Genomic DNA, 20,619 nt, shown 5'->3' on the forward strand with positions numbered 1-20,619 from the left:
GTCCCTGCCGCCCTGCGGCTCCCCTGGGAGTCGTGGGGCTTGTGGCTCCCGGCTGGCTGCTCAGGTCTTAGAAACTCACCCGGGAGAAAATGGCGAATCCCGCCCGGGTCTCTGGCTTAAGGCGCCTCCGGGCTGGCTGCTCCAGTCTCAGAATCTCACCCAAGAGAAAATGGCGAATCCCGCCCGAGTCTCTGGCCTAAGGCGCCTCCGGGCTGGCTGCTCCAGTCTCAAAATCTCACCCGAGAGAAAATGGCGAATCCCGCCTGAGTCTCTGGCCTAAGGCGCCTCCGCGCTGGCTGCTCCAGTCTCAGAAACTCACCCGAGAGAAAATGGCGAATCCTGCCCGAGTCTCTGACCTAAGGCGCCTCCGAGCTGGCTGCTCCAGTCTCAGAATCTCACCCGAGAGAAAATGGCGAATCCCGCCCGAGTCTCTGGCCTAAGGTGCCTCCGGGCTGGCTGCTCCAGTCTCAGAATCTCACCCGAGAGAAAATGGCCGGACCTTGAGATTTATAAAAGGGTTTTACAATGGATCTGATTAGAGACTTATGTGAGGGCCCATTGGCTGCCTCATATAGGAGCTCAACAAGAAATGAGAAACATGGGATCTAAGAGCACATTATCTAAGAGCCACCCCTAAGAAGGATAGAACTTCATCTTTGGTGGTCAATTGTACTAGTCATTTTCTGCCTTAAAGGTTAGCTTTGTAAATTGGAGTAATAGTCCCAGATAAGTAACTTGATCATTTAACAGTTGGACATTAGAGTGTGAAACCTTGTAGCACTGAACAGACAGGAAGTTTAGAAGAGTCAAGATGTCATTTTGGCTAATTTGTAGGGATATATTACAGAAGAGAAGATCATTTACATATTGTATAAGTTAGATGTAGGGAGAGACAGTAAATCAGAGGTCAAATCCTAGCCAAATATATGCAGGCTGTGCAGGAACTTCTGAGGTAGGGAGTTGGATGGAAAGGTGGGTATCCAGGTCAGTCCAAATAAAGGTAAAGATATTTTGTGACTGTGCAAGATGGATGGAAAAGAAAGTCTCTTTGAGGTCCAAAGCAGAGGATCGGGATGTTGCTATGTGGATGGTGGAAAGGAGAGTTCATGGATTTGAGCACCGTGAGATAAAGAGAAAGCATCCCAAAGTTGATGAGTTGGAGGTCCTGAACAAAGCAATAGGTTCCATTGGGCTTTTTATAATTGCAAGTATGGGATTGCTAAAAGGGGAAGATGGGGAGTATAAAAGTTTTTTTTCTTAAGAGGTCAGAGTTGATAGGTTTATGCCCCTTGAGACTCTGGAGCAAGAATGGGTACTTTGCTTGAGTAATGTACTAGGTAGGGTTTTGTAACAGAATGACAGGTGTGTGTGTGTGTGTGTGTGTGTGTGTGTGTGATATTTTGCTATAGAGGGGTTTTGGATATCCCAGAGCTTGGGGTCTATCTAAGAAATTGCTAAGGGAAATGGTATGTCTTGCTGTGTAGTTTGAAGGAGGACTGAGGCACTTAGTGAGTCTGGTCCCAATCAGATAGGGAGACACAGGATACAACAGAGGCTCCCACTTTATCTAGAAAATCCCTTCCCAATAAGGGAATGGGACAGGTGATACCACTAAGAAAGAATGACTAATAGCAATACGCTTAAGAATGTAAGTGAGTGGTAGACTTTGGTAATGTTGGTAAAGATGTACCCCTACTCTGACAATAGAAGAACTAGAAGATATGGATCCTCAAAACTTCATCAAGACTAAGTAAGTGACCTCGGTGTCCAGAATGAAGGAGATAGGTCTCCATAATACCATGATGATTATTCTGGGATCCTTATAGGAAACGATGGTGTTTGGAACAGACCACCTCAGTCCATGACCAGATCTAGGAGTTCAGTGGAAGGGCAATATGGGACTGATGTACCCAAACTCTGAGGGACACATAGGCATTCAATGTACTTCTTGATGGCACTTTAGACATGATCAGGATGGCCTGCAAGGCTTAGGGCACGCTGTGGCTCAGTTACCCTTTTGACCACATTTGAAGCAGGGACAGAGTAGTTCTAGGGCTTTGGAGACAAGGAAACCTGGATAGTTGCTGTGGCCAGTTGAAAGGCTGTAGCCCGCGCAGTCGTCTCGCCAGGAAGAAGACACATGGACACACTAGGTTCCTTCTGCAGCAACGTTTACTGCCCTCTCCCAGAGGGAAAAAAGGGTCGAGCCCAAAATCCGCACTGCTTATATACACCACAGTGCGGCGTGTCTGCCCACAGCGTGGCATGTCTGCTCATGATTGGCTGTTCGCTCATTACCCTACGTAATGCCCCCAGATGGGCCGTGACATGGCGTCTTTTTCACTCTACGCACATGCGCAAACAGTTCTCTACGCACATGCGTAAACAGTTGTTTACTCGACAGCGGAAGTAGGCGCCATCTTGTCATGGCGAATGCCTCTCCCCTTCACGGCTCCCCACAAAAGACCTTAGCTGGCAGTTAGTATTTTGGAGCTCTTTCATCTTGCCCATGGTACACCTTGAAGGCCAGCACCAGTACTTCTACCTGTAAAGGTAAGGATCTCCTCTCTAAATGTTTAAATTTGGCCCTAATGTCAGAGGAATTCTGGGAACAGTAGGTCATGAGGAGTTGTTTCCAATCTTGGGTTTTGGGATCCTGAATGGTATATTGGAAAGGGCCTTTGTAAAGTGGTCTGGGAATTGAGACAGGTTTTAATGTTTGTTTTAGATGACTTCTTGGATTTTTAAAAATACTTTACTGCTTTAACAGCAGTCTTATGAAGATCAGTCAGGAGACAGGTTGTAAGTCTCTACCTCTAGATAGGATAAGCACTGTAGTACTATAGTTTCAATTAGCTAGTACCCAGTTTGTTTGATAGATCCCATCTGCATGTCCTCTAACCTGCTCCTAGACTCACTTGCATTCCTCAGAGAGAAGATTGTTGATAAGAATCATTTAGATGTCATGTAAGGTAAGGTTATAAGACTGTGTGACATATTGGAACTCTTTGATAAAAGTAGGGGAGTTGGCAGTATAGGACCCCAGTCCTTTTTCAGTTTGGGAGAGTTCACTCACAGAAAAGCATATGAACCCTGACTAGGCTGTCAGCTTGGCCACATAATGTAAGAGAAGAACAGGACCTGGAGCAGATTTGGAGGAAAGGCCTAGCAAAGTAAAGGAGTGGGTAGTTGTAGGGCTAAATTATAGTGATGAGGATGGTGATAGGGTGAGAGCCATGGATTGAAGACAGTAAAAGGAGGTTTGCCAACCTGCTCAAAAGTAGTATAGGAAGACTAGGTCAGAGGTTTGAGCTTTGGGATACAGACAGTCCAGAGTAAGGGTTTAGGGGAGATGTAAGAGAAAGCCTGGCCATAGAGAAGCTATTTTCATTTCCCAATTTCTCACAGCAATTGTCAAGATCCCAAATAACAAAGGGATCCAAAATATCATCAGGTAGCCATTTGGACTAATCAATCTAAGAGGTATTGAGGCTAAATTTGTTTGTAAAAGTGGATAAGCTTAGGGGACTCTAGATTCGATAGTAAGAAACATCCCAATGGGTGTCAGAATGCTGTTCCCATGATGAGGTAGGCCATAGACAAGGGTGTCCCTAAGATTCAGGGAGGACCAAGAGAAGACCAACCAATCAGTAAGTCACTGATACACTTAACAAGGGTCACAGTAGATAGTCTGAGGAAATTTGGTGCTGCCTGGTACTAGGGCTTTTGAATAAAGCCAGAATGAGAAAAGTTCTGATCCAAGGAAAAAGTTTGGGAGCAAGGTTAGTAAAGAAGGCAAGCCATAGTATTAAAGACAATGGCTAAGGATACCTCCCCTTCCTCCAGAGAAGTACCAAACACTTGGACCCAGGAGTGAGTTACACTCATGGAAGGGTTGACTTACCCAATTGCCAGTGGATGAGTGCCATCTAGCATTTGGTGAAGAAGAAGGTGAGCTTGTCTCATCGATCTAGGTGTGGCTCTGACCCAGAGACGGTATAGAAACCAATGAAAGAGTACCCAGGCTTCTCAGGTGTAAACTAGAAGTAAGGTGGAGCTATGAACTGTCAAGGCCCACCTCCTGTAGCAAGGCTACGCATCCTAAACCTGTCCAAACAGTGCCATCAACTGAGGATCAAGAGTTCAAATACCTGAGCTTGAGGGAAAAGGACATTTCTCATTTAAATCGCCACAGATGCTTATGTCCTAAAAGTACAGGAATGTGTTCAACAGACAGCAGTGAGACATACTGAACAGAAGATAAAGTAAATGACCAATAATCTCAGTATGCTGTGTGTCACAAATGTATCAGAGTTTTTTTTTTTCTTCTTGTGACAAAATGCCCAATACTTAAAAGGATAAAAGCCCATTTTGGCCCAGTATTTTAGAGGAATTTCTGTTTCACATAGCAAGACAGGCATAGGAGTATGGTCTAAAATAGTAGCAGTGTAAGGCATGTGTTCTGCGCAGAGCTAGAGATGAGGAGGCAAAGACCATAGCAGAACCAGAGTCGGGAATAACTTTTCAAGGTCCACCCTAAGAACCTCTTTCTACAAGCCAGGCCCTACCTGCTAAATGATATCCAGCCTTCAAACTCATTTCTTAGGCCAAGTATTTAGCTTTCAACTCATGACCCAATAGGAGACAGTGTAGATTCAAACAAAATATTAGATAGTTTATATATGTTTAATTTTAGGATTTCCTTATTTTTGTATTATGTGTATAAGTGTTTTACATGTCAGTGTATCATGTGTGTGTAGTGTTTGTGAATAACATAAAAGAGCATCTACTCCCCTGGAACTGGAGTTACGGGTGGTTGTGAGGCTCTATGTGAGTGCCTGTGCTCCTTACCAATGAGCTGTCTCTACAGACCCATAAATTTATTTTTAATACCAAGAATCCACAATAACATTCAACAAAATAATGACCAACTATTTCCAATGGTGCAACTTAAGATAAAAATAAAATCTTTCCCTATGAACTATTAAAATCAACTCTTTGGCCACTGTATATATCATCAGATATCTAATAAACAGGTTAACTAATTATACATCAGGTAACATATTGAAAGGACCTGTGTTTTGCACTATTCCAGCCTTCCTAGGTCTAAATCTACCTCTAAGAAAGTGACCTTTCCAGATAAAGAAAGAGATAGACACAGTAAGTGAAAAGGACTTACTGTTTCCATAGGTGACCATTGCAATCCAAGAAGTTCTGGGTAAATGAGCACATGCATCAACTACTCCAGATTGAGTCTCTAACGTGCAGCTCCCTTGTAGTTGTGAGTAGATGCAAATTTTATGAAGGTTGTTAGAGGGCATATGGTTTTTTTCATGTGGAGCATTGTATTACATTTCCCCTTAAACTTCTGTACAATGTGTGTACCATTCCAGTCAACAATCTTAAGTGCAAAAGTTTAAAAATCTAAAAAACAAATTAAATAAAAGCCTTGCAGTGCATGTTTTCACGTATACCGGTAGCAGCTCTGAAATGCAATCTGTGTTGAACAAGTAAGACAATTACCTGCTTTTTTGATGACTAGGTTTCTGCATAAAGCCTGACAGAGTCCAAATTTGAACACAGATCATACAGCCAGGATAACTCCTCTGAATGCAGACTTCCCTCTGTGTTCCTTGATCTTGGAATCTTGTCTGTGAATATGATAGTAGGGTAACTTGGGATTTCTCCTGTGAAATAAACAACACATGTAAACTGCATAGAATGGCACTTAAGGTTTTTTCTTTTTTCTTTTTATTTAAATTTCAACCACTTTGCATTTTTCATTAATTACTTTATTTACTTAAAACATCCAGATTGCAGCTGCCCCTCCACCCACTTATCCATCTCAGTGCCTCCATCCCCACATTCTCTTTTTCTTCTCAGAGATATCATCCCCACCTTGGCATATCAAGTTGCTGTAGGACTAGATGCATCTTCTCCTATGGAGGTTAGACAAGGCAGGCCACTTTTGGCAAAGGGTTTTGGAACAAAGGCAGGCAATAGAGTCAGAGACAACCCCTGCTCCTGCTATTATGATTCCTACAAGAAGACCAAGCTCCACATCTGTTACATCTGCTACATAGGTGCCTAGATCTATCCCAAGCATATTTTCTGATTGGTGGTTCAGTCTCAGTGAATTCCTATGGGTGCAGGTTAGTAGTTTCTATAGGTTTCTTGTGCTGTCCTTCATCTATCTAGCTCCTCCAATCGTTCTTCACCCTCTTCCAGACTTCCTAAGTTCCTCCTGATATTTGGCTACAGGTCTCTGCATCTGTTTCCAACAGCTGCTGGGGTGAAACCTTTCAGGTGACAGTTATGGTAAGCTTCTGTTTGCAAGTATAGTAGCATACAATTAACAGCCTCAGGGAGAGGCTTTCTCTCATGAAATAGATCTCAAGTTGAGTCAATCACTGGTTGTCCATTCCCTCCAATTCTCTTCCATCTTTATCCCTGTACATCTTGTAGGGAGGAAAAATTGTGCATCAAAGGTTCTGCAGTGGGGTTGGTATCCTCATCCCTCCATTGGAAGTCTTACCTGATTACAGGAGGTGGCCATTCTAGGTTCCATATGCCCTATTGTTACAAGCTAGAGTCACCTTCATAGATTCCTGAGAGATTCGATTGTTCTAGGGTTCTTACTAGTCCCAAAGATGCCTCACCATCAACAACCACAGTTTCAATTCTCCCCCTGTCATTCCCACCCTTGATCTCTCCTATTCCCTTCATCACCCCCTCTCCCATCCAGTTCCCTCCCTCCATCCACCTGTAATCTCTATTGTGTTTCTCCTCAGTGGGATTCAAACATCCTCCCGTGAACTATCCTTGTTACTTAGCTTTTATTTTTTTGGATTGCAGCATGGTTATCCTGTACTTAATAGCCAATATCCACTTACTTGTGAGTACCTACTATGTACTTCTTGTCTTTCTAGGTCTGGCTTACCTCAATCCCTATTATCTTTTCTAGGTTCCTTCCATTTGCCTACAAATTTCATATCATGTTTTTTAATAGTTGAGTAATACTTAATAGTGTAAATATTCTGTAATTTCTTTGTCCATTTGTTGAATTATTTATTTAATTAATAAATTCTAGCAGTGGGTTTGCTACCAGCTGCAGGTTTATGGTCCTGAATGAATTACACACAGTCTTTATACTTGAATATGCCTTAAGCAGCTGGGCTACTGCCTAACTTCCACATGGTTAATCCCAAAGTTATTGCATACTAATTCTATGTCCTATCTTGGCTGCTCTGGACCATGAGGGCTGCCCAAGTTGGCCATGCTCTCACCCTCCACATGGTGACCATACCCCTCCTTCCTGCACTATTTTCAGAAATGGTATCTCTTCTCTACTCCTTCCTCTTCTGGTATGGTAGAGCTACCTTCTGTTTTCTCCTTCTCTAGGTTCCAAGCCCAGGAAATTCCAAAAATATGCCTCTGTCTGTCTTTCACAGATATTGGCTGTTGGTATTTTTATTTACTACTCAGAACTAACTAGGGGCAGGTTCCCAGAAGCTATGCATAGAGACATGTTTAAGCAATTTTTGGGGAAATGTAATTAGAATTCATAATACAAGCAGCTAAATTTCCCCTTTTTGTCCAATTAAAAAGGCTCTTTTCTTCAGATGTAGATTGAACATAATTATTACAGTTATGCAAACTGTAAGGACATCCAGTCTGTCATATTTGTCAATTTAGATAGAGAACTCTATCATCCACCCTAACTTAAAAACTTATAGAACTGTAAACTCTTTACCTGAATTATGTTTGATTTTAACTTGTAATACCATCTGAAAGCCATTCTTTCAAATCTAGAACATCTTCTTTAGTGTTAAATAACTTAAGTTCAACTATGAGACTATAACTAGTCTTTAACCCCATCAGAGATCTGAGAAGAAATTAAATATTACATGAATATGTAAGAAGCACAAAGACATAGCTTCCAAAACTTATACAATTTGTAGAGACAAGTGACTGTTTGGACAGTCCTCAATATTCTCCATAATATTGGAACATCTGCCTTTAGCCTCCTGACCCAGAACCATCTGATGGACCTTAAGTGAAGTAGGAATTATGAAGGCCTAGCTTACCCTGTCTTGACAGAGCTTACCAGATGACAATCCCACATCCATGTGTCCTTTTTTAGACAGTAATTGTCTGTAAAATGAAATTAGGTATTTCTTACTGAGTAACTAGCTTGCCACAACTGAAGCAACACCAATTGGAAGTAATTATGCTCAATATCTTCTGAGAAGTGGGATAGAGGTACTGTCAGACATGTCTCCTAGTATAAAGATCTATTAATAATGAAATGATTTTAACATGCCATATTCTGTGGATGTCTGATGCTTTTGAATACTATCTCTCTATATATAATATATCTGAACTGCTGAAACTCAACTATTCTTAGCTATTTACTATTTGAATAGTCTTGAAAATATTTTTTGTAATTAAATCAGAATCTAATATTACCATGAGTTTACTGTCTGACCTTTAACTTACCTTGCTTAATCATACTAAATAGTTTGTAGTAGCAACTATTAGAAAGATTAGGTCTAAACTTTGTATTCTTAAATGAGTTGCAAAGGCATAGTGCCTAAGAGTAACACAGTTAATTTTAAATTTTGTATCAATATACAAAGATTTATACCAATGAAAACTTTAAAACTGTATCAATATATAAATTCTGTACCAAAGTAAGAAAATATACCTTCAATTCTGCATCAAAATTTAAAGATTTCAACCAATGAAAGATTGTGGCTTTAAAATATTTTATTTAAGAGTAAATTTAGTAATCCATTCCCATATATCTAGTTTTTTATAACTCTATCCTCCTTTTTCTATTCAAGCTCCTTCCCCAGGAAAGAAAGGATGGAGAATAGGAAAGGAAACACAGAAATTCGCAAGTCCAAGTTCTCTACTTAGTTTCCTCCCTGTACAAATTATGATCATTTCCAAATTATCACTTAAAATGACTATCTATAATTTAAAAAATATCCATAACCAGACACCCAAACCCAAGGAACTGGGATAATGATTCTTCATAGCTTCCTCATGCTGAATTTGGGAGATGATTTTTTTTAAGGAATGGGAGGACAAGAAAATTGGAAAATTTGGTTAGCCTTAAAAAAGCTAGACATATTCCAGGCGGTGGTGGTGCACGCCTTTAATCTCAGCACTTGGGAGGCAGAAGCAGGCGGATCTCTGAGTTCAAGGCCAGCCTGGTCTACAGTGTGAGTTCCAGGAAATCCAGGGATACACAGAGAAACCCTGTCTCATAAAAAACAAAAAACAAAAAAACAAAACAACAACAACAACAACAACAAAAAAGCTAGATATAGCATTTGTTATCTCTGTATGCTTTGAAAGTTTGCGACTTAACTTAAGTTCTCACTGGATCTGTCTGAAAGGCTGGATAATTGAGGTCATCGAGAATCAGCACTTATTCCTAAGCCTGTTCTGGGAGCAAATCTCTGGAAACAGCACTAGGTGAGGCAGGGAGTTGGAATAGCAGGCTATCCCAGCATCCTCAAGGATGAATCTTGTCACAGTTGTATCTTGGTGTTTAGCTTGCAATATATGAATCTTACAATCAAAATTTTTAGTTCTATAAAGATATTTGTATGGATTGTACAAGGTGCACAGGTCAGTTAGGGATGAATTGCTACTACTTGTTTGAGCAGGTGAAAGACAGCTGTCTTTTTATGAGCTAGGTTGATTAATAACCAATTATAATAAATCTTCATTCAAGCCATGTGAAGAATGGCATGATGAATTTTAAGGATTCCATAACCAACAAAAGATATTGGCTAATTTTAGCTGAAGTTTTGGCTAGAGACATTTTTATGTCTAAGTCAGCTTCAGGGCTGTACCACTATAGATGTGTCAGCAATTTATGTTACCTGTCCTGTTTGGTCTTCTTCAATTTCTCTTTCCTATCTGTAGTCCAGACATTCACGGGGTCTTCCCCTATCATATCTGATCTGTATTACTTTGGAAGGGGTCCAAAGCCTTTTGTCCTTTCCTGTTAACACAAATACTGAGCACCTCTCCCAAAATAGGATGCCCTTGGTCTGGTAACTCAAAATCAGTTCGTTTAATTTTGTAGTCTCCCTTTTCTTAGGGCCTGCCCTTCTCTGACCTCTCTCCCAGATGATTAGGAATATTATTAATGCCACCACACTTAAACTCAAAGAAATTAAAACAATTTTAAACAAGTATCTGTTGAGATAGGGTTTCTTTCCATGTCTGTGTCTTTGTTTCCCACATTTGAGGTCACAAGCCAAGATTTCCTTTCCATATATAAACAATTACCACTATTTCTCCCTTCTATCCTTAAGACAATGAATGCACTATTTCTTCCCTTCTATGGAGATTTAAAGTGTTTATTCCTTAAACACATTCAAAGCAATTACCACTATTTCTCCCTTCTATCCTTAAAACCATTAAAGACTAATATCTCTTTGTTATTATCTGTTGAGATAGGGATTCTCTCTCTGTGCCTTTGTTTCTTACATTTGAAATCAAAGGCCTGAATTTCTTTAATTCCTCCATTCTAAGAAGATTAGTATCTGTGTGTATATTTATATCCCTTTTCTTTTTGAATTACTTGGATTACCATCCTTTCCTATGTATTTAACTTCAATTAAGCCCCTTCTATTTTGTGTATGAGCATATTTTCAGACTAATTTAAAATAAATGCCATGCTAAGCTCTCCCAGAATCCCCACATTCCAAGAATCCAGCTGCTTGCAAAGCCTTGATATAATTTTCCATTAATTTCTCCATCTTGTTAAAGTTCTCTGTTGCTTGCCTTCTCCCAGCAGGAGCTGTTAGTATCTAGAGCTTAAGCTTAAGCTTTTTTTTTTTCACTCCAAATTTTATTGGACCCCCATCTACCCTCCAACTGTTCCACATCCCATACCTCCTCCCCAGACCCCTGTCTCCACACAGATGTCCCCACCCCCCACCACATCTGACTTCTAAACTCCCTGGGGCTTCCAGTCTCTTGAGGGTTAGGTTCATCATCTGTGAATGAAAACAGACCTGGCGGTCCTCTACTGTATGTGTGTTGGGAGCCTCATATCAGCTGGTATATGCTGCCTGGTTGGTGGTCCAGTGTTTGAGAAATCTCAGGAGAGTCCAGATTAATTAAGACTGTTGTTCCTCCTATAGTATCGCCCTTCTCAGCTTCTTTCAGCCTTCCCTAATTCAACAACAGGGATCAGCTGCTTCTGTCCATTGATTGGGTGCAAATATCTGCATCTGAATCTTTTAGCTGCTTGTTAGGTCTTTGAAGGACAGTCATAATAGGTCCCTTTTTGTGAGCGCCCCATAGCCTTGGGACCTCCCCTTGAGCTGGATCCCTCTTTGAGTCTGTCACTGGACCTTCTTTTCCTCAGGCTTCTCTTCATTTCCATCCCTGTAATTCTTTCAGACAGGAACAATTATGGGTCAGAGTTGTGATTGTGGGATGCCCCCCTCCCTCATTTGATGCCCTGTCTTCCTGCTGGAGGTGGGCTCTATAAGTTCCCTCTCTCTACTATCAGGCATTTCATCTAAGGTCCCTCCCTTTGAGACCTGAGAGTCTCTTACCTCCCAGGTCTCTGGTATATTCTGGAGGGTCCCCCCAACTTCTATTTCCAGAGGTTCCCTATTTCCATTCTTTCTGCTGGCCCTCAAGGCTTCAGTACTTTTCCCTCACTCATACTAGATCAGGTTACCCTCTAACGTCCACTCCTTAGTCTTCCCATTCACTTTCTCTCCCAGGTCCCTCCCTCTCTCCCCACTTGTGACTCCTTTCTTCTCCCTCTCAAATGGGTCAAGGACCTCAACATAAAACCAGATACACTAAATCCAATAGAAGAGAAAGTAGGAAACAGCCTTGAACTCATTGGCACAGTGGGAAATTTCCTAAATAGAACTCCAATGGCTCATGCTCGAAGATCAAGAATTAATAAATGGGACCTCATGAAACTGGAAGGCTTCAAAGGACATAGTCCATAAGACAAATCGGCAACCTACAAATTGGGAAAAAATCTTCACTAATCCCACATCCAATAGAGGGCTAATATCCAAAATATATAAAGAACTCAAGAAGCTAATCACCAAAAAAACAAACAACCCAATCAAAAACTGAGGTATAGAACTAAACCGAGATTTCACAACTGAGGAATGTTAAATGGCTGAGAAGCACCCAAAGAAATGTTCACAGTGCTTTGTGATCAGAGAAATCCAAACCAAACGACCCTAAGATTCCACCTTACATCAATCAGAATGGCTAAGATCAAAACCACAGTGACAACACATGTTGGAGAGGATGTGGAGAAAGAGGAACACTCCTCCATTACTTGTGGGATTGCAAACTGGTACAAGTACTCTGGAAATCAATCTGGAGGTTCCTCAGAAAATTGGAAATATATCTACCTGAAGACCCAGCAATACCACTCTTGGGAATATACCCAAAAGATGTTTCAACATTCCACAGGGACACATGTTCCACTATGTTCATAGTGGTCTTATTTGTGATAGCCAGAAGCTATTAAGAACGAGGACATCCTGAGTTTTGCAGGCAAAATAAATGGAACTAGAAAATACCATCCTGAGTGAGGTAACTCAGAAACAAAAGGACATTCATGGTATGTACTCACTAATAAGTGGATGTTAGGCAAAAAAAAAAAAAAAAAAAAAAAAAAAAAAAAAAGGTACAGAATTCTCAATATACAGTCCACAGGACAGAACCTGAGAGAGTGTCCAGTTGTATCACTATCCTGCCCACATCTCTGGATCAGCCTGGGTGTGTCCTAGCCTTAAGCCAGAACCCCAGAATCATGAGTGCCAAGCTAGCATAAACTTCTATCCTACTTCTGAACCTGTGCGGCTTGGGGAGGAACCATGTGAATCAGCTCAGCTTGACTGAGAAACCAATTCTCCCACCTCTTCATCTAAAGGGGAGGCATGTGCATACCATTCGAGAATCTCCAATTAATTTTTAAGAGTAAGTTTTTGCCGGATATGTTGAATGCCATCTGTTGATTTAATTATTTAATTAACTAGTAAACTCAGGTAGCAGGCTTGCTATCCACCGCAAGTTTAATGTTCCCGGATGAATTACACTCAGCCTTTACATTTGAATGTGCCTTAAGCAGCTCAATAGCTGGGCCACTGCCTAACTTCCACATGATTAATCCCAAATTATTACTTACTAATTCTATGTCCCACCTTGGCTGCTCTGAACCCAGAGGGCTGCCCAACTGGGCCATACTCCCCTAGACTCTACACATGGTAACCATGTGTCTCTGTCCTGTACTATTCTCAGGCATGGTGTCTCTCTTTTCCTTCCTTGCCAGAATGATGGATCTCCCTTCTCCTTCCTCCTTCTCCCAGTCTCAAGCCTGAGAAATCCCCCAAAACCCACCTTTGTCTGTTCTTCCCAGCTATTTATTGGCTGTTGGCATTTTTATTCACCAATCAGAACTAACTGTGGGCAGGTTCTCAGAAGCTACATCCAGAAATTCTTTTCAGGAGTTTTGGGGACCCAAATCAGCAGTAGAACACAAGGAGAAAGCCACTGTTGCTATTCTGTGTAAACTCCACCCCCACAGTTACCTGGCAACAGCCAGGTATGCTCCTCCCCACAGTTACCTAGCAACAGCCAGGTAGGCCTGGCCCACTATAAAAGGGGCTACTTGCCCCCCTCCTCCCACTGTTACTCTTGCTCTCTTACTCCTGCTTCTCTCCCTTGCCACTTGTCCCATTTCCTTCCTCCCTCTCTCCAAGTGGTCATGGCCAGCTTCTACTTCTCTACTTTTTCCTTCTTTCTGCTTTTCTCTGCCTCTGCTACCCTCTTAACTTCCCTTCCCCATGCCGAGAATAAATTCTATTCCATGCTATACTGTCATGTGGCTGGTCCTTCAGGGAGAAGGGATGACTTGGCATGGGCCTGCCAAGGCACCCCCTTCCCCCACACCTCACCACACCCTCATAGAACATATCTTATTATTTCTTTATCTTTTTATAATCACAACAGCCACCATGTTGGGAGAGTGTGGAGCAGAAGAGAGACACCATACCTGAGTGCAGGACAGAGAGGTGTGACCACCATGTGAAGGAGCTGGGAAAGCATGGCATGAGCACAGTGCAGGTACACAGCCTTCTGGAGCCAGAACAGCCAAAATAAAACACAAAATTTAGTAAGTTGTAATTTGGAATTTTCAGCAAGAGGTAGATTCTATTAGTAGCTATTGTGCTGATTAACACATATGAAAATACAAAGTTTGTGTGTGTGTGTGTGTGTGTGTGTGTGTGTGTGTTTCATTTGGGAACGTAAACAATTGAGTAAGGTAGCAAACCCAGCAACAAGATTTACTAAATTAGCATCTATTCTCTGGTTGAAGGACATATAAATTGTTTCCAGTTTCTGACTAATATGAATAAAGCTGCTATAAACATAGTTGAGTGAGTGTCCTTGTGATATGGTGTAGCATCTTTTGGGTATATGCCCAGGAGTAGTGTAACTGTATAACTGGATCTTGAGGTAGAAATAAAAATATTCCCAATTTTCTGAGAAACCATCAAATTGATTTACAAAATGGTTGTGCAAGTTGCACTCCCACAAACAATAGAAAAGTGTTCCCCTTGCACCTTGCTCCACATCCTTGCCACATGGGCTGTCACTTGAGGTTTTAAAAATTAATTTATTTATTTACATTCCAAAGGCTGACCCTGATCCCCCTTATCTTCCCCTCTGAGCGAGTATGCAGTCTCCCATATAACCACATCCTGGCATATCAGGTCTCTAAGGATTAGGCACATTCTCTCCCACTGAGGCAGAACAAGGCAGCCCTTTGCTACATATGTGCCACGGGCCTCTGTACAGCCTGTGTCTGTTCTTTTGAGAGCTCCCAGGGGACTATATTAGTTGACATTGTTGGCCTTCCTCCCATGGAGCTCTTATTTTGGGGTAAAAGTCTCTGTAGATATCTGTTAAGTCCAATGGCTCATAACATCTGTTAATTTCATTATCTGCTTAGTTTCTGTGTTGATGTCCTGTCCATTGGTGAGAGTCTATTGAAGTCTTCCACTATTATTGTGTGAGGGTTCAATGTGTGATTTGAGCCCTAGTAAAATTTCCTTTACAAATATGGGTGCCCTTGCATTTGAGGCATAAATGCTCAGAACTGAGACCTCAACTTGGTGAATTTTTCTATTGATAAGTATCCTCATCTCTTTTGATTAATTTTGGTGCAAAGTCTATTTTATTAGACATCAGAATAGCTATTCCACCTTGTTTCTTGGGTCAATTTGCTTAAAAACCCTTTTTTCCAGCTCTTTACTCTGAGGTAGTGCTTATCTTTTTTGCTGAGTTTAGTTTCTTGTATGCAGCATAATAATGGATCCTGTTTACTAGCCCAGTGTGTTAGCCTGTCTCGTTTTATAAGTGAGTTGAATCCATTGATGTTGAGGGCTATTAATAAGCAATGGATGTTAATGCCTGTTTTTTGTTTGTCTGTTTTTGTTTTTGCTTTTAAATGTTGGAGGTTGTACTGTGTGTGCATAAATATCTCTTTTGTGTTTGCCATGAGATGCTTAATTTCTTGTGTTTTCTTGGGTATAGTTACCCTCCTTGTACTGGAGAATTCCTTTTAGTGTCCTCTGTAGGGCTGAATTAGTGGAAAGTTATTGTTTGTGTCTGGATTTGTCATGGAATCCTAGAACATCTTGATTTTTCCATCTGTGGTGATTGAGAGTTTTGCTGCATATAGTAGTCTGAGATGGCATGTTTTATCTTTTAGGGTCTGCAAGATATCTGATCAGGATCTCTTAGAGTCTCTGTTGAGAAGTCAGGTGCACTTCAGATAGGTCTGCATTTAGATGTTACTTGGCTTTTTTCCCTTGCAACTCTGAATATTCTTTCTTTGCTCTTTACATTTAGTGTTTTGATTACTATGTGCCAGGAGTATTTTCTTTTCTGGTCCAATCTATTTGATGTTCTGTAGATTTCTTGTATGTTTATAGCCATCTCTTTCTTTGTGTTAGGAAAGTTTTCTTCTGTGCTTTTGTTGAAGTTGTTTTCTGGCCCTTTGTACTGGGAACATTCATCCCCTTCTATTCTTATCATTCTGAGGTTTGGTCTTTTCACTGTGTCCCACATTCTTTGGATGTTATGACTTAGGGACTTTTTACATTTGTCATTTCCCTGGACTGATGTATTAATTTCTTCTATGGTATCTTCTATGCTTAACATTCTTCCTTTTCTTGAATTCTGTTGGTGATGCTCATGTCTGTAGTTCCTATTCTCTTTCCTACATTTTCCATCTTCAGGGTTGTTTCCATTTTTTTTTAATTTATTGCTTTTATTTCTGTGTTGAGATGTTGGACAATTTTATTCATTTCCTTCTCCTGTTTCATTATATTTTCCTGTATTTCTATAATGGATTTATTTGTTTCCTCTTTAAGGGATTCTACCTGCTTTATTGTATTTTCTGTATTTCTCTAAAGGAATTATTTGTATCCTCTTTAAAGGTCTCTATGATCTTCATGAGATGGGTTTTCAGATCAGAGTCTTGCTCTTCAGGTACTAGGATATCCAGGAATTGCTATATTAGGACATCTGGGTTCTCATGATGCCATATTGCATATGGTTGATTATATGTTGATTATATTCTTGCACTTTCCTTTCACTATCTTGTTGTCTCTGGTGTTGACTGACCTGGATGTCAAGGTTTGGATCAGACCTCCTGGGAGGCAGGTGGACCTGTGTGTTCCAGATTTGAGCAGTCCTCTTAGGAGTCAGGAGTGCTGTGGGGAGGGGTAGGATGCAGTGATCAGCAACTGCATGTGTAGGTGCTGATGGAAAGGAGGATAGAGCTCTGACAGACTGGAGCAGAGACCAGGACAATTGGGCTTGCTACTGTCCAAGCAGGTGGGAGTTTTGGGATGGGGATGATTCTGGGAAGCAGGCAGAATTGTGGATGGGACATGGTGCACTGATCCACAATTGCAGATATAGGGGTGGACCAGAAGGAATATGGAGTTTTCACAATAGGGGCAGAGCCCATGGCTGCTGTTCTTGGTGGGGTCCCTGCACTTGGATGAATTGAGGTCTGTGTCCCAGATTAGAACAAGACTCTTGGGAGGGTGGCAGAGCTATGGGATGGGGGATAACCCATTGATTCACACAACTGCAGGTAGAGGTGTGGATTAGAAAGAAGATTAAACTCTGCCAGGGCTGTCAGTTGAGTTTTTTATTGTAGTCATTCTGATAAGTGTAAGGTGGAATTTCAGAGTCATTTTGATATGCATTTCTTGACTAAGGAAGATGAACATTTTTAAAGTGTTTCTTGCCCATTAGAGATTCCTCTGTTGAGAATTCTCTCTTTAGCTCTTTGTCCTATTTTTAATTCGGCTATTTGGGTTTTGGTATCTAATGTCATTAGTTTTTATGCATTTTGGATATTAGCCCTCTGTTGGATATAGAGTTGGTGAAGGGTGGAGATTTTTTCCCCATTCTGCAGGCTGTCATTTCTTCCTATTGAATGTGTCCTTTGCCTTATAGAAGCTTTTCAATTTCATAATGTGTCATTTATTAATTGTTGATCTTAGTGCCTGAGCTATTGATACTCTGTTCAGGAAGTTGTCTCTTACAATAATGCATTCAAGGCTATCTCCCACTTTCTCTACTATTACAATTAGTGTATATGGAGTAAACAGACTTGCCTTGTCCCTGATTTTAGTGGAATTTCATTAATTTTTTTCTCCATTTAATTTGATGTTGTCTATTAGCTATTTTATATTTCCTGGAATGAAGACTACTTGATCATGATAGATAACTTTTTATGTGTTGCTGGATTAAGTTTACAATTATTTTACTGCATGAATGTTCATAAGTGTAACTTTGTCTGAAATTCTCTTTGTTTGACTTGGGTATCAGTGTAATTGTGGCCTCATAGAATGTTTCTTCGGTGTAGTTAAGCTTCTTAGGTTATAGTTTCCTTCTAATACCTTTTGTAGGGCTGAATTTATGGCTAGATATTTTTAAATTTGGTTTGTCATGGAATATCTTGTTTTCTCCATCTATGGTGATTGAAATTCTTGCTGGATATAGTAGTCTGGGAGGAAATATGTGGTCTTTTAGAGACTGCAAGACACCATTCCAGGCCATTCTTCCTGTTAGTTTATCTTGAGAAGTCAGTTATAATCCTGATTGGTCTCCCTCTGTATGTTACTTGGCATTTTTTCCCTTGTGGCTTTTAATATTTTCTTTATTTTGTACATTTACTATTTTGATTATTATTTGATTTTATTTTCTGGTCTAATCTATTTGGCATCTGCAAGCTTCTTGCATGTTTGCATGTATCTCACTGTTTAGGTTGGGGAAATTTTCTTCTATGATAAAACCATTGGCTTTATCAGCAGTGCTTCAATTCTCAAATAATAATTCCTAGGCTTAATATTTTAATAAATGCCTAGGCCATAAGGGAGACTGGTTCCTTGACTAACTCTTGGTATTCTAACCTGAGTTGAGCTACACACCTATTTTTCTCTTGTCAGCTTCTCATGTCCGACTCCTCTGTGTCCTGGTCAAAAAAAAAAAAAAAATCCTCTTCTCTAGCCTAACTTTATAATTCAAACAGAAGTCCTGCTTCCTAAGCCTGACTTAGCTGTTTAGCTATTTGATTTTTATGGATAGTACACAGGAGGTTATCTCTACATTTCTCCCTTTTGGTTCAATACAAGGCTCCTTTTCTAACATCTATAAATTATACACAATAAGACCAATTATGGAAACAATCAGGTAAGAATTACATTCCCAATATCCAGTACATATGCATTTGGCAACCTTTGAGAAAGTACTTTACTATCTATCTTATCTTGATGAGTCCAAATGTATGTATCTAAATAGTTTTCTATCATAACCTGCATTTATCAACCTATAAATATCTTTTTAGATCTTAAAACATTTTCTTAAACCCTAAACAACTTAACCTTAATTATGATACTATAACTATGTAGTCTTCAACACCATCAAAGGCTGATGAATGATAAATGTTACCTGAGTAAATTGGAAGTGCAGAGCAAGCAGCTTCCAATACTGTAGAAATGACAGAGGTCAAGAGGTTACTGGCTACCTTGAGAATCACCTAAGATACTTCTGAAATGTTGGAGCATCATAGTCAGCTTTCCAGCCCAAAATAATCTGACAGACTTTTTTCTGAAGCAGGAATTATTAAGAACTGACTATTTTATCTTGGCAAAGCTATGTGGTTGGCTTCTGTGCATCCTGATTATCCACAGCTTGAAGAACATTCTTTCTTCAGTTAAGCAAGGGCAGTTTTTTGCCCATTGGTTAGCTCACCACATTTGAAGCAAAACTCCATATTGAGGTTCTTCAATGCATATCTCACTGTCAAAATGGACCTTTATTAATAAAACTTCTTTAAATGGCATATTTTGTGGATCTCTGAGCTTTTTGAAGACCATATATCTATCTATAGTATATGTGAATAGGCAAACACTGCTTAGTTCTAGCTATTTATTGTCTAACTTTGAAAATATCAACAAGAGACTAAACAAAGGTAATTTCTGTCATAAACTAAACTAGTACCTAACATGACTATAAATTTGATTGACTAAATTATATTTTTAATTGTCCTAAACAGTTTGCAATAGCAGTTTTCAAAATGAATAGAACTATATATTGCATTTTAAAATGAGTTGTACAGGAATAATACCTTATACAGGAGTTGAAACATATAAATATAGTATGTTGTAACAAAATATAATCCTAAATTTATATCAATATATAAAATTCATACTGAATGTAAAATCATTGGCTTGTTGATGTTCTTTAGTCTAAAAGTAGATTAAATAACCTACTCATTTATCTCATTATTCCTGTAACTGCCTCCCCCTTTTTTCTTTTGGTCCTCTCTCCCCTCTCCTTTTGCCCTAACACTAGACAAGAGAAATAGAAGGATAAATGAAATAAAAAGAAAGAGAAAATGAGATCCCTAAGTCCAGCTGTCTTATTTAGGATTTTATTGCTGAGACCAGACACCATGACTAAGGCAACTTTTATAAGGACAACATTTAATTGAAACTTGCTTACATGTTCATAGGTTAGGTCCATTATTATCAAAGTGGGAGCTTGACAGCATCTAGACAGGCATGGCACAAGAGGAGCTGAGAGTTCAACATCTTTATCTGAAGGCCACTAGGAGAAAACTAATTTTCACATTGTTCAGAGGAGGGTCACATTGTCCACACCCACAATGACACATTTCCTCCAACAAGGTCACAGCTCCTAATAGTGCCACTCCCTGGACCAAGTATATTCAATCCACCATACTCCATTCTTTGGCCTCCATAAGATTGTTCTAACACATGAGTTATTTGGGCCATACCTAGCCATAGCATAATAAAAAATACATTTAGTCTAACTTCCCAAATCTCCATAGTCTATAGCAGTCTCAACAATGTTAAAAGTTCAAAGTCTCTTCTAAGGTTTAGCTAATTACTTAATTGTAATCCCCAAAGCAAGACAGGACATCAGGTGGGCAAACTCCAAACTCTGCATCTCCATGTCTGATGTCAAAGCAGTCTTCAGATCTCCAACTTCTTT

At 40.1% G+C, this 20,619-nt stretch overlaps 2 long non-coding RNA genes across 2 annotated transcripts in view; one reads left to right on the forward strand and one right to left on the reverse strand.

Annotated features, from left to right (window-relative positions):
• Positions 1 to 13,561, reverse strand: part of LOC116087562 — a 21,788-nt gene extending 8,227 nt beyond the window's left edge. The window contains exons 1-2 of the long non-coding RNA XR_004117476.1: positions 13,414 to 13,561; positions 5,524 to 5,687 (exon numbers count right to left, since the gene is read on the reverse strand). This is a non-coding gene — a long non-coding RNA (uncharacterized LOC116087562). The remainder of the gene's footprint in view (positions 1 to 5,523; positions 5,688 to 13,413) is intronic.
• An 80-nt stretch (positions 13,562 to 13,641) lies between these two features.
• LOC116087563 overlaps positions 13,642 to 20,619 on the forward strand; it is a 28,448-nt gene continuing 21,470 nt past the window's right edge. Inside the window, exons 1-2 of the long non-coding RNA XR_004117477.1 lie at positions 13,642 to 13,654; positions 14,026 to 14,139. This is a non-coding gene — a long non-coding RNA (uncharacterized LOC116087563). The remainder of the gene's footprint in view (positions 13,655 to 14,025; positions 14,140 to 20,619) is intronic.

This window comes from Mastomys coucha, unplaced genomic scaffold (genome assembly GCF_008632895.1).
Source record: "Mastomys coucha isolate ucsf_1 unplaced genomic scaffold, UCSF_Mcou_1 pScaffold13, whole genome shotgun sequence".
Classification (NCBI taxonomy): Eukaryota; Metazoa; Chordata; class Mammalia; order Rodentia; family Muridae; genus Mastomys; species Mastomys coucha.